This window comes from Haliotis rufescens, unplaced genomic scaffold (genome assembly GCF_023055435.1).
Source record: "Haliotis rufescens isolate VD_foot unplaced genomic scaffold, xgHalRufe1.0.p SCAF_6, whole genome shotgun sequence".
Classification (NCBI taxonomy): domain Eukaryota; kingdom Metazoa; phylum Mollusca; class Gastropoda; order Lepetellida; family Haliotidae; genus Haliotis; species Haliotis rufescens.
Window position 1 is genome coordinate 40,524,109 of NW_025964334.1, and position 14,723 is coordinate 40,538,831.

General features: G+C 39.8%; 1 protein-coding gene across 1 annotated transcript in view; it reads left to right on the forward strand.

The window, feature by feature from the left end:
- The window catches only part of LOC124115547 (ETS homologous factor-like), a 31,746-nt gene that overhangs the window by 2,544 nt on the left and 14,479 nt on the right, over positions 1–14,723 (forward strand). The window contains exons 2-3 of the mRNA XM_046476575.2: positions 1,829–1,990; positions 4,480–4,549. The gene's annotated coding sequence lies outside the window, so the exon portion shown is untranslated. The remainder of the gene's footprint in view (positions 1–1,828; positions 1,991–4,479; positions 4,550–14,723) is intronic.

A 14,723-nucleotide genomic window follows, 5' to 3' on the forward strand; every position in this document is an offset into this window, starting at 1 on the left:
AAGTTCAAGAACAAGACATTCTACATTCAAGGGATCTGTGATGTGTAATGTATATGACAGATCCATTTGGCTCTTAATTAAACTTAATTAAACGTCTTTGGTAATTTACTCCTACTATGTTGCCTGTAAAGGAGTGGCTGTGTGGTTTAATGTCATGATAAACCTGATGATGTCATCCATATACATATTTCACGTGGGTTTAAAGTGGGCTGTACTGTCGGGTAGATGCCTCCACTACCTTGTTACTATACTCTCGCGTCCCCTGGACACCACAGCCAATCGGGAGGAGAGTGTCTCCTCTGGGGAATCCCCGAGCACACGCGCCTGTCAACACACTTACTTGCTCGTTATGTCTTTAGTTCCGCCTTTACTACACGGGAGCGTCTGTGACAACAGAAGCACAAGGCCACTAGAATTAGGGTGCGAAAGGATACTTTTTTAGGATTTACAAAGCAATATAAGTTTTGTCTTGAAGGAAATGCTGATAATTTTGAATGAACTGTGATATTTTCCCTTCAGTATATCCACATCACTGACAATATACCCATCCCCATTCCACCCTCCAAAATTTAAAAATAAGAAATAAACGTAAGAAAAGAAAAAAACGCCATCTATCTACTGAACATATATTAATACATATAAAACAGTTAAAACTGTTACTCGGAGTCGCGTGTCCATCTTTACAATTTATGTGTTTTGCTTCACGGACAATGTGCTCATCCCTGTGAGATATATTGTTTTTAGTGCTTGATAATGTTCGATTATGGCGGTTGGTTTAAGACGTTTATCGTTATCAGCATCCATTCTGAAATCAACATCAACTGCGATGGATGACCCAAATAATAAGATCCTCCTATGACCGGGGCTGACCCAGGAATTCGCTGTCCAGGGCTGCGACCGTTGGGCAAAACAGAAACCTAAGATTGTGGATTATAATCTCGGGTCGCCCCAGTTATGTTCCTAGGTTCGTCAGCACCATACCCGTGGTCGCCGGTTTTACCGAAGTGGTAAACGTCTGAGACCTGCATCACTTCGGGCTTTCCTCCCACATGACGCTGACACGCCGTGATATAACTGTAATACTGTTCAAAGCGACGTTAAACCCAACTCACTCACTCCTGATATAAATATTTCAAGATGGCTGCCAAAACTCCTAATCATTGCTTATGACCAGCCATTCATTCATGTATCATGTGTTGTTTGTGATAAGCAGTACGTTGTGATTTGCGCGATTATCTATATTAATGCTGTGTACGTTGTTATACCCGTGATGACGTTTGACCTTCAGATGTGACACTAGATCTATTAATCTAGCACCATGCATATTGCATTTCCAAATCTTCTTTTCTGAAATTTAGAAACCAATAAAATGAAAGTATGTGAAGCTGCAATACATAGCCTCCAAATGGTTGTAAGAACTCCTTGGCAATAGAGCTGAAACAGTCATTGCTAATGCGACGTTAAATGTTCACTCATTGAAGTCGCTCATATAATCCCTGTCTGATTTTGAAATATGTTTTAGGCCACTATATATTCACGTGTTCCTGTAAAATCTAGACATACTGATACTCTATTTTAGAATCACATTGTATAACAATGCTACCAGGAACTGTGATATGTTGCCTGATAGAGCGCGCTTTTGAATAGGACAAGGATTATTATTACCATTCAGTCAAAAGGAAATTCTGTCAGTTCAGACAATGTGACTTACAAAAGTTCATGGCGGAACATTATGGTGGATATTGGGAAACAGTTGTTAGTCCACCCAAATTTTTATTTTTTATTTATCAAATAAAATGTAACAAGTACATAAAATGTTTTGTTGTAGGTTCAACGAAGTAAAGACAATAATCCCTTACGAAGTAAAGACAATAATCCCTTACGAAGTAAAGACAACAATCCCTTACGAAGAGCAGACGATGTCCGAGAACTGTGTACACGATGATGAGGTCGACAACAAGCAACACGACACAAGAGCTGGCTATTTAAAGTGTTTACTTACTATTTATGGCTGTTTTACTCATTCTTATGTAATTGATCGTTGTCAGTCAGTCTTACGGACAACATGTACGAGGCATAAATAATTTATATGAAAAGACGTTTTTCCACTCTTATTATAAATATAAATTTTGTCGTTTTGCTGAAACGCGCCTGGTATATCTAGGCGTGTATTGTTGTGTGAACAGGGATCGTATTACTGACATGTTTTCACACAACATAGTGGAGAGCATTTGGGGACAACAGGCAACATGGCAGTTTTAGTATTAGTTACAAAGGGTTACAGACAAAGGTGACTATCACTATTATACTATTGGTAGACTAGGACTATCAGATAAAGTTTAGCTTCACATTACAATCAGTACATATACACACACTCCTTTTGTAAAAGTGTGTGTGGAATTCCTGTGTGGTGCTCCAGCCGGCTAACTCGCGACCAGTTGCCCTGTGCAGATGTGTGTGGCTTACAGGCGTGCCACGAATTTATCACCTCGGCCTCGAATCCCAATTTTGTCCTGTTATAACCATTAGTGTGTCAGCACAATACTTGCAGTGAACACATGAGGCCTTCACTTTGACACTTTCTGTTCTCAAATACAGACATGCGACAATGAACCAATACAAGCTTGATGATTATATCAGCCTCGGCGTTGGAGGACACATTGTAACGGTTATCACATTACATCGGTATCCAGAGAGCTAGGTGTATGGTAGAAGTAATGTGTCTTTGTGTACAGCAGGGCATCGTGAAATAGGACTGTTATGATCGGTCGTCAGAAGATCAGCTTGGAAACATATCTGCCAGAGATAGAATGGTTTCGGAACCATACCCTAACGCCCCAACACACCCATAACATTGCACGCGGACCATGCAATTCCTCCGTATGCTTAGGAATGGGGTCATACTTGATTTTGACACTTCAGCGAATGGTCGTCAAATTGCTCTGAGCCATTATCTACTGTAACATGTAATTTCTCTATGCTTGCTTTAATGCAGTATTTGTAGTCAGACTGGGAATGTATTGTCTGTAATGTCTGTTGGCATGCTTCAAACTGATAGAACTTAGCGAGAGGTAGCCAATATGTTCATTGTGTCACAAGATGGTCTGCCAAGCACGGGGTGCTCTAGAACAAGAACATAAGTCTCGGATCGATTAATCAAAAACCAGACTTTAAAAAATCAAATCGCTTTTCACGCGCACCAGGCCACCGGGGTCCAAGTAACTGACCTGCATGCAGCTAATATGCAAGTCACGTGGCAAATCGACACATTCTTGGCAAACACCAGTGGCGTTTAGAGCGTAGACATTCTCACTCTAGTCTTTCTGAATAGTCGTGGATGTGTCTGGAGGCGTCCTAACGAACGTTATGGCAATCTCAATGTAAGGCAACATAACAGGTTTGGGAGTTGCTCTGTCATGTTATGGGGCGGTTTCACTATGATCGCCAGAACGCCACTGGATATTGAGTATGGTTTTACGTTGCTTTTAGCAATTCTCCTGCAACATCACGCGGGGGACACCAGAAATGGGCTTCACACATGTTGCCCATGTCGGGAATGGAACCCGGGTATTCTGCGTGACGAGCTAACGCTGTAAGCACGAGGCTACCCCACCGCGCCACTGCACACTGACCATGGAAGGGTCACAGGACAGTACTACCGAAACAACATGCTGCCGCCAATTGTTGTGCTGTTTGCACGCAATGCTGACCCTCGTTTTTTTTCTTTCAAGACGATAATGGTCTAGCCCACCGTGCAAGCATCGTATGTGATTCCCTCCAACAGCAAAACATCACCAGAATACAATGGCCAGCAGTGAGTCCTGAACTTTCCTCTTTAGAACATGACTGGGACGTGTACGCCGACGTCAATGGCCACCAGCTATGATAGTCGAACTGAGCGAGGCGGTTCAAGAGGGATTGACAAGACTCCCTCAGTTGTCATTAGGAGATTGATTCGGACCATGCCACGCCGTATAAACGAATGTTTGACCAATCGTTGAAGGCATGGCCCATTATTGATCAAGTCATGGCAAACGTTCATTTTTTCGCTACATACCCCTGTCACTTTTTGTTGTTGTTTGCACCATACAATACACCGCACCAACATTTTTTTATTACTGTTATGTTACACCGGGTCCTTCCTTGTTCTTGTCCAACCATTAAAATCACTCAATACCTCTTTTAATGTATGTAATCATCTGTTATTGTCGTATATCCCCAACGTTCTTCGGGAGTTTGTGAGCAGTGTAACGAAAGAACTTGTGACAGCAGTACCCCGAAACGTAGTTACAATGAATAAAGAAGTTGTTATCCAAAAACGTTTCATGTCTTCTTCATATTCTTCCAATAAATTGGTTAAGATATACTTGGTTCCATCTATCGCGTTAGCGTGCAACTTTCTACACATACTTACCTACACGTCAACTAGTTTAACTGTGTAAATAAGTTAGACAGTAATAACAGCCTCACCTGTTTCAGAGGCAGCTATTTGAGCAGATGCAGGGACATGGCGCATCCTTGTCACACGAAGAAAACGAGGGACAATAGTGTAAGTATCCATCTCAGCATGTTTCTTGGGCGTCCCTGTCATTATACTCAAACTGCGTTAATATGGACTATTCATCGACCGATTATCTTATGTCCTCATAAACGAACATGGTCCTCGGTGTCATGGCGAAACTGTCGTGATAAGTATTATGTCATGACATTGTGGAAGAAAGGCCAATACGCGTGATTAATCAACTTTTTGTAGTTTCAAGGAGAAAGTAAGTATTGGGTATGATGTTCTCTGTTTCTCCAACTAGTTATTTCATACATACATGCATGTACATGTATAGAATTGTTGTGTACACTGTTCGTGGATAAACCAGACATAGATTTAAACTTCTTTTTTTAAATATAGTGAATCTTTTAATCTTCACGAGCTAACGCTGTCCGCGCCACTGCACACTGACCATGGAAGGGTCACAGGACAGGACTACCGAAACAACATGCTGCCGCCAATAGTTGTGCTGTTTGCGCGCAATGCTGACCCTCGTTTTGTCTTTTAAGGCGAAAAACTTCATTTTTTAAATATAGCGTCTTTTATAAATGTCGTTTAAATCTATGACTGGTTTATCCACGAACAGTGTACGCAGTTCTTTACATGTTCATGCAAAAGTTAGTCTGCGACTTGGTCTTATATACTTATCGAACGCCCCTCGTATGTGTTTAGTGAACCAATCGTTCCAGTAAGACGTTACAACAGATATTACATCATGTTTTAAATGAGTTTTTAATTGTTACTTTTTGTTTTGTGTATAAAACTAAATATATTGGATATCACTTTCATTTCCCATAGATTTAAGCTTCATTGTTGAACATAATGTAGATTTACGTCCACCTGAAACAAGAACATAGGTACAGCGAAAACACTTCTTACTCGCGTAGGAGTTCTACTTCTATCGTTGAAGGACAGAAAGGAATGTGACAGTTTCAGTACTCCCTCGCGAGTGGCTACCCATGTTGAGCCTACATCATGTCCTGTATGTGCAATATGTTGGTACAATTAATCCCAAACAATGTAACTAAGTCAGTGGAATCAGTTACACTGTGTATATTTACGACACGGGAACAAGCTGGCTGCTGCAAGGGAGAAAATCCCGACCAAGCGTTCAGACAGCTCGAGTTTCGATCGAGGCACAAGCTTACAGCTCGGGAATCAGGTGTAAGGAAGAGGAAGCAAATTCCATAATCGATTTTGATTGACATTGTTTGTTCATCTAGGCATTGTTACAGTAATATGACTTATAGGTACACATCTAGGAGGAACTAGCGTATCTATTTTCCTTCTCGGGGAACACTTAGGTATTAAAACACGACCACAGCTTCACAGTCCTTGCGCGACATTTGGAGGGAAATTGAAACTGGCATGGTTTGGTGGAAACATTAACCACACAAATATCCAACTTGTATTAATTAACGAAGAAAAACTGTGAATAACTAACTCAGTTATATGCAGAGAGAAACAGTTAACTATGTATTGGTTAAATACAAGGAAAATAAAGTTATTGTGAAATATGGTAGTGCCAAGATCCAATTGTCGGTATTTGCTGGAGGCGACAGAGTGTTGAATTGGGATGCTTCTGTGGTTGTGTATGTAGTTTGCTTCTCACATTAATGGGTTGCATTGTGAACATCTGCTGTCACAGTGTTTGTTTGTTGTTTAACGCCCCACTCAGCAATATTCCACCTATATGACGGTGGTCTGTAAACAATCGAGTCTGGACCAGGCTATCCAGTGATTGACATCATTAGGATCGATCTACGCAACTGGGATACGATGACATGTATCAACCATGTCAGCGAACCTGACCACCAGGTCGTTTAGTCGCCTCTTACGGTAAGCATGGGTTGCTGAAGACCTATTCTACCCCTGATCTTCACGGGTCTGCTGTTACAGTGAATATAATCTAAATCATTATTATGAGGTGAATATTCATAATGCCATTTACATTAAACTCCATTTTATGTACCTTATCTAGGAAAAACATTTTTTCCTCGTTGGTTCGTGATAACTTTTAATCGTTCTCTTGTTATGTATACATAGTTGGACAGTCGAAACGCGGAAATAGAATACCTGGGGCAGAAGGCAGTCCTTCATATATTCTATACTAAACTACTAGGACTTTTTCGATACAAACAGATAACCTTTCCATGTAGTGTTTTTCCCCTGTTCATCAACATCAAGTCTGTGGACGTTAGATAAACAACATCATTACGTCATTAGCTTCGGGCATCTGGTAAAACGCGCCTTATGATTATAATAACGTTCTGAGCTGATGGTTTAGAGTTTAATTTAACTCGGAAATCGGCAGGACGAGTTCACTGCCCCACTCTGCCCTGATGTATAATGTAAATGGTGCCTGAGGACATTGAAACTATCATTAACCTGCATATCTGTGTCGTCAGTGTTACTGCATGCATGTCCTGTATGTCTGTGTATACCACTACATGTAAACATGTCCTGTATGTCTGTGTATACCACTACATGTAAACATGTCCTGTATCTCTGTGTATACCACTACATGTAAACATGTCCTGTATCTCTATGTATACCACTACATGTAAACATGTCCTGTATCTCTGTGTATACCACTACATGTAAACATGTCCTGTATCTCTGTGTATACCACTACATGTAAACATGTCCTGTATCTCTCTGTTTACCACTACATGTCTTCATGTCCTGTATGTCTGTGTATACCACTACATGTAAACATGTCCTGTATCTCTGTGTATACCACTACATGTAAACATGTCCTGTATGTCCGTGTATACCACTACATGTAAACATGTCCTGTATGTCTGTGTATACCACTACATGTCCACATGTCCTGTATGTCTGTGTATACCACTACATATAAACATGTCCTGTATCTCTGTGTATACCACTACATGTAAACATGTCCTGTATATCTGTGTATACCACTACATGTCCACATGTCCTGTATCTCTGTGTATACCACTACATATAAACATGTCCTGTATCTCTGTGTATACCACTACATGTAAACATGTCCTGTATCTCTGTGTATACCACTACATGTAAACATGTCCTGTATGTCTGTGTATACCACTACATGTCCACATGTCCTGTATCTCTGTGTATACCACTACATGTAAACATGTCCTGTATCTCTGTGTATACCACTACATGTAAACATGCCCTATATGTCTGTGTATACCACTACATGTAAACATGTCCTGCATGTCTGTGTATACCACTACATGTAAACATGTCCTGTATCTCCGTGTATACCACTACATGTAAACATGTCCTGTATGTCTGTGTATACCACTACATGAAAACATGTCCTGTATGTCTGTGTATACCACTATATGTCTTCATGTCCTGTATGTCTGTGTATACCACTACATGTAAACATGTCCTGTATCTCTGTGTATACCACTATATGTAAACATGTCCTGTATCTCTGTGTATACCACTACATGTCTTCATGTCCTGTATCTCTGTGTATACCACTACATGTAAACATGTCCTGTATGTCTGTGTATACCACTACATGTAAACATGTCCTGTATGTCTGTGTATACCACTACATGTAAACATGTCCTGTATCTCTGTGTATACCACTACATGTAAACATGTCCTGTATGTCTGTGTATACCACTACATGTAAACATGTCCTGTATCTCTGTGTATACCACTACATATATACATGGCCTGTATGTCTGTGTATACCACTACATGTAAACGTGTCCTGTATGTCTGTGTATACCACTACATGTATACATGTCCTGTATGTCTGTGTATACCACTTCATGTCTACATGTCGTGTATCTCTGCTGTCACTACATGTAAACATGTCCTGTATCTCTATGTATACCACTACATGTATACATGTCCTGTATGTCTGTGTATACCACTACATGTCTACACGTCCTGTATCTCTGCTGTCACTACATGTATACATGTCCTGTATGTCTGTGTATACCACTTCATGTCTACATGTCCTGTATCTCTGCTGTCACTACATGTATACATGTCCTGTATGTCTGTGTATACCACTACATGTAAACATGTCCTGTATGTCTGTGTATACCACTACATGTAAACATGTCCTGTATCTCTGTGTATACCACTACATGTAAACATGTCCTGTATGTCTGTGTATATCACTACATGTAAACATGTCCTGTATGTCTGTGTATAGCACTATATGTCTTCATGTCCTGTATGTCTGTGTATACCACTACATGTACACATGTCCTGTATCTCTGTGTATACCACTACATGTAAACATGTCCTGTATCTCTGTGTATACCACTACATGTAAACATGTCCTGTATGTCTGTGTATACCACTACATGTAAACATGTCCTGTACGTCTGTGTATACCACTACATATAAAGATGTCCTGTATCTCTGTGTATACCACTACATGTCTACATGTCCTGTATGTCTGTGTATACCACTACATATAAACATGTCCTGTATCTCTGTTTATACCACTACATGTAAACATGTCCTGTATGTCTGTGTATACCACTACATGCCTTCATGTCCTGTATCTCTATGTATACCACTACATATATACATGTCCTGTATGTCTGTGTATACCACTACATATATACGTGTCCTGTATGTCTGCTGTCAATGCATGTGTACATGTCCTGTATGTCTGTGTATTCCACGACATGTAAACATGTCCTGTATGTCTGTGTATACCTCTACATGTATACAAGTCCTGTATGCCTGTGAATACCACTACATGTCTACATGTCCTGTATGTCTACTGTCAATGCATGTGTACATGTCCTGTATGTCTGTGTATACCACTACATGTCCACATGTCCTGTATCTCTGTGTATACCACTACATGTAAACATGTCCTGTATCTCCGTGTATACCACTACATGTAAACATGTCCTGTATGTCTGTGTATACCACTACATGAAAACATGTCCTGTATGTCTGTGTATACCACAATATGTCTTCATGTCCTGTATGTCTGTGTATACCACTACATGTAAACATGTCCTGTATCTCTGTGTATACCACTACATGTCTTCATGTCCTGTATCTCTGTGTATACCACTACATGTCAACATGTCCTGTATGTCTGTGTATAGCACTATATGTCTTCATGTCCTGTATGTCTGTGTATACCACTACATGTACACATGTCCTGTATCTCTGTGTATACCACTACATGTAAACATGTCCTGTATCTCTGTGTATACCACTACATGTAAACATGTCCTGTATGTCTGTGTATACCACTACATGTAAACATGTCCTGTACGTCTGTGTATACCACTACATATAAAGATGTCCTGTATCTCTGTGTATACCACTACATGTCTACATGTCCTGTATGTCTGTGTATACCACTACATATAAACATGTCCTGTATCTCTGTTTATACCACTACATGTAAACATGTCCTGTATGTCTGTGTATACCACTACATGCCTTCATGTCCTGTATCTCTATGTATACCACTACATATATACATGTCCTGTATGTCTGTGTATACCACTACATATATACGTGTCCTGTATGTCTGCTGTCAATGCATGTGTACATGTCCTGTATGTCTGTGTATTCCACGACATGTAAACATGTCCTGTATGTCTGTGTATACCTCTACATGTATACAAGTCCTGTATGCCTGTGAATACCACTACATGTCTACATGTCCTGTATGTCTACTGTCAATGCATGTGTACATGTCCTGTATGTCTGTGTATACCACTACATGTATACATGTCCTGTATGTCTGTGTATACCACTACATGTAAACATGTCCTGTATATCTGTGTATACCACTACATGTCCACATGTCCTGTATCTCTGTGTATACCACTACATGTAAACATGTCCTGTATCTCCGTGTATACCACTACATGTAAACATGTCCTGTATGTCTGTGTATACCACTACATGAAAACATGTCCTGTATGTCTGTGTATACCACAATATGTCTTCATGTCCTGTATGTCTGTGTATACCACTACATGTAAACATGTCCTGTATGTCTGTGTATACCACTATATGTAAACATGTCCTGTATCTCTGTGTATACCACTACATGTCTTCATGTCCTGTATCTCTGTGTATACCACTACATGTCAACATGTCCTGTATCTCTGTGTATAGCACTATATGTCTTCATGTCCTGTATGTCTGTGTATACCACTACATGTATACATGTCCTGTATCTCTGTGTATACCACTACATGTAAACATGTCCTGTATCTCTGTGTATACCACTACATGTAAACATGTCCTGTATGTCTGTGTATACCACTACATGTAAACATGTCCTGTACGTCTGTGTATACCACTACATATAAAGATGTCCTGTATCTCTGTGTATACCACTACATGTATACATGTCCTGTATGTCTGTGTATACCACTACATATAAACATGTCCTGTATCTCTCTTTATACCACTACATGTAAACATGTCCTGTATGTCTGTGTATACCACTACATGCCTTCATGTCCTGTATCTCTATGTATACCACTACATATATACATGGCCTGTATGTCTGTGTATACCACTACATATATACGTGTCCTGTATGTCTGCTGTCAATGCATGTGTACATGTCCTGTATGTCTGTGTATTCCACGACATGTAAACATGTCCTGTATGTCTGTGTATACCACTACATGTATACAAGTCCTGTATGCCTGTGAATACCACTACATGTAAACATGTCCTGTATGTCTGCTGTCAATGCATGTGTACATGTCCTGTATGTCTGTGTATTCCACGACATGTGTACATGTCCTGTATGTCTGTGTATACCACTACATGTATACAAGTCCTGTATGCCTCTGAATACCACTACATGTCTACATGTTCTGTATGTCTGCTGTCAATGCATGTGTACATGTACTTATGTCTTATACCACTACATGTCTACATGTTCTGTATGTCTGCTGTCAATGCATGTGTACATGTCCTAATGTCTTATACCACTACATGTAAACATGTCCTCTATGTCTGTGTGTACCACTACATGTAAACATGTCCTCTATGTCTGCTGTCATTACATGTAAACATGTCCTGTATGTCTCTTTATACCACTACATCTATGCACGTCCTATATATCTGTGTATACCACTACATGTCTACATGTTCTGTATGTCTGCTGTCAATGTATGTCTACATGTCCTTATGTCTTATACCAGTGCATATAAACATGTCCTCTATGTCTGTGTGTACCACTACATGTCTTCATGTCCTGTATGTCTGCTGTCATTACATGTGTACATGTCCTGTATGTCTGTGTATACCACTACATGTATACATGTTCTGTACATCTGCTGTCACTATATGTAAACAGGTCCTCTATGTCTGTGTATTCCACTACATGTCTTCATGTCCTGTATGTCTGTGTCATTACATGTGTACATGTCCTGTATGTCCGTGTATACCACTACATGTAAACATATCCTGTATCTCTGTGTATACTACTACATGTATACATGTTCTGTACATCTGCTGTCACTACATGTAAACATGTCCTCTATGTCTGTGTATACCACTACATGTCTTCATGTCCTGTATCTCTGCTGTCACTACATGTATACATGTCCTGTATGTCTGTGTATACCACTTCATGTCTACATGTCCTGTATCTCTGCTGTCACCACATGTATACATGTCCTGTATGTCTGTGTATAGCACTACATGTAAACATGTCCTGTATGTCTGTGTATACCACTACATGTAAACATGTCCTGTATGTCTGTGTATACCACTACATGTCTACATGTCCTGTATGTTTGTGTATACCACTACATGTAAACATGTCCTGTTTGTCTGTGTATACCACTACATATAAACATGTCCTGTATCTCTGTTTATACCACTACATGTAAACATGTCCTGTATGTCTGTGTATACCACTACATGCCTTCATGTCCTGTATCTCTATGTATACCACTACATATATACATGTCCTGTATGTCTGTGTATACCACTACATATATACGTGTCCTGTATGTCTGCTGTCAATGCATGTGTACATGTCCTGTATGTCTGTGTATTCCACGACATGTAAACATGTCCTGTATGTCTGTGTATACCACTACATGTATACAAGTCCTGTATGTCTGTGTATACCACTACATATCTACATGTTCTGTATGTCTGCTGTCAATGGATGTGTACATGTACTTATGTCTTATACCACTACATGTAAACATGTCCTGTATGTCTGTGTATACCACTACATGTCTACATGTTCTGTTTGTCTCCTGTCAATGCATGTCTATATGTCCTAATGTCTTATACCAGTCCATGTAAACATGTCCTCTATGTCTGCGTGTACCACTACTTGTCTTCATGTCCTGTATGTCTGCTGTCATTACATGTGTACATGTCCTGTATGTCTGTGTATACCACTACATGTATACATGTTCTGTACATCTGCTGTCACTACATGTAAACATGTGCTCTATGTCTGTGTATACCACTACATGTCTTCATGTCCTGTATGTCTGCTGTCATTACATGTGTACATGTCCTGTATGTCTGTGTATACCACTACATGTATACATGTTCTGTACATCTGCTGTCACTACATGTAAACATGTGCTCTATGTCTGTGTATACCACTACATGTCTTCATGTCCTGTATGTCTGCTGTCATTACATGTGTACATGTCCTGTATGTCCGTGTATACCACTACACGTGTACATGTCCTGTATGTCTCTGTATACCACTACATGTATACATGTTCTGTACATCTGCTGTCAATGCATGTGTTCATGTCGTTATGACTGTGTACACCACTACATGTATACATGACCTGTATGACTGTGTTTATCACTACATATTCTGTATGTCTCCTGTCAATGCATGTGTACTTGTCCTTATGTCTTATACTACTACATGTAAACATGTCCTGTGTGTCTGTGTATACCACTACACGTCTACATGACCTGTATGTCTCTTGTCACTACATATCTACATGTCCTGTATGTCTGTGTATACCACTACATCTATGCATGTCCTGTATGTCTGTGTATACCACTACATGTATACATGTCCTTATGTCTTATACCAATACATGTATACATGTCCTGTATATCTGTGTATACCATTACATATATACATGACCTGTATGTCTGTGTATACCACTACATATTTACATGTCCTTGTGTATTATACCACTTCATGTAAACATGTCCTGTATATCTGCTGTAAGTACATGTGTACATGTCCTGTATGTCTGTGTATACCACTACATCTATGCATGTCCTGTATGTATGTGTATACCACGACATGTGTACATGTCCTGTATGTCTGTGTATACCACTACATGTGTACATGTCCTGTATGTCTGTGTATACCACGAGATGTCTGCATGTTCTGTTTGTCCGTGTATACCACGAGATGTATGCATGTTCTGTATGTCTGTGTATACCACTACATGTCTTCATGTCCTGTATGTCTCTGTAATCCACAACATCTATGCATTTCCTATATGTCTGTGTATAACACTACATGTCTACATGTTCTCTATGTCTGCTGTCAATGCATGTGTACATGTCCTTATGTCTTATACCACTACAGGTAAACATGTCCTGTATGTCTGTGTATACCACTATATGTCTTCATGTCCTGTATGTCTGCTGTCACTACATGTATTCATGTCCTGTATGTCTGTGTATACCACTACATGTATACATGCTCTGTATATCTGCTGGCAATGCATACCTGTATGTTTGTATATACCACTACATGTCTACATGTCCTGTATGTCTGTGTATAACACTACATGTCTACATGTTCTGTATGTCTGCTGTCAATGCAAGTGTACATGTCCTTATGTCTTATACTACTACATGTAAACATGTCCTGTGTGTCTGTGTATACCACTACATGACCTGTATGTCTCTTGTCACTACATATCTACATGTCCTGTATGTCTGTGTATACCACTACATCTATGCATGTCCTGTATGTCTGTGTATACCACTACATCTATGCATGTCCTGTATGTCTGTGTATACCACTACATGTATACATGTCCTTATGTCTTATACCAATACATGTATACATGTCCTGTATATCTGTGTATACCATTACATATATACATGACCTGTATGTCTGTGTATACCACTACATATCTACATGTCCTTGTGTATTATACCACTACATGTAAACATGTCCTGTATATCTGCTGTAAGT